Below are 827 nucleotides of genomic sequence, written 5' to 3'. Positions count from 1 at the left end.
GAGTTGGGTTATAAAAAGGATAAAGTACAAAGGGAAGATGGATTTATTCACAACTAGCATCAATCAATCAAATGACGTGCAGTCAGGATACTGGATCCATTGGTCTTACCTCCTGGAAGGGACTTTAAACTGAAAAATGGAATAGTTATAGTAGAGACTGTAGCACTGTGGCACCTGCAGCTTCAGTTGATACTGAAATCAGCTGGGATGACTGAGGCCATGTAGAAAGGAGAAGAACCAGACATCAAAAGTGACAATGGACCAGTATACTGATTTTCAACATACTCTAAAGAATTCATTGTTCTTACGGAAGATCCATCTTTTAAAAAGCACTCTGACATGGATTCCGAGCAATTATTTTTGTTTGGCCACCCCACATGGCCTGTGGAACCTTAGTTCCCTGACCAGGGATCGAACCTGTGCCCCCTGCAGTGAAAACACAGAGTCTTAACCACTGGACCATCAGGGAAGTCCCTGAGCAACTATCTTGTTTTCTCTACATGGCCAAAAGTATTGCTAAAAATATCACAATGGAAAAAATAGATTTTACTTTTAAATCATCTACAAGTAACAAAGCACTTTAGGATATTGTCCTATTCGGTTGTACTCTTCCCAGGAAAATTTAGGCTTTAAGTATAAACTTTTAAACTTTGACATGAAATTCACGCTCTCTCAAGAGCTATGTTATCAGTGAGGTGGGTCAGAGGAGCACTAGATGACTGACCCCATCTTTCCATGTGTCTAAAACACAGCTTAATGGCTGTGGTCATTCCGAATAATTTTTTTTTCTTTATTGGTTCAATTAGGCAGACCATCGTAAAATGCAT

General features: G+C 39.5%; 1 non-coding gene across 1 annotated transcript; it reads right to left on the bottom strand.

Annotated features, from left to right (window-relative positions):
• Positions 1-396: 396 nt before the first annotated feature.
• On the bottom strand, positions 397-469 carry TRNAE-UUC (transfer RNA glutamic acid (anticodon UUC)). The gene has a single exon. It is a non-coding gene; the product is annotated as a tRNA-Glu (tRNA).
• Positions 470-827: the final 358 nt, after the last annotated feature.

Source organism: Bos grunniens, chromosome 9 (assembly GCF_055505025.1).
Source record: "Bos grunniens cultivar Pamir isolate PY7600 chromosome 9, Bosgru_T2T1.0, whole genome shotgun sequence".
Lineage (NCBI taxonomy): Eukaryota > Metazoa > Chordata > Mammalia > Artiodactyla > Bovidae > Bos > Bos grunniens.
This window is presented reverse-complemented; position numbering and strand designations above follow the sequence as displayed.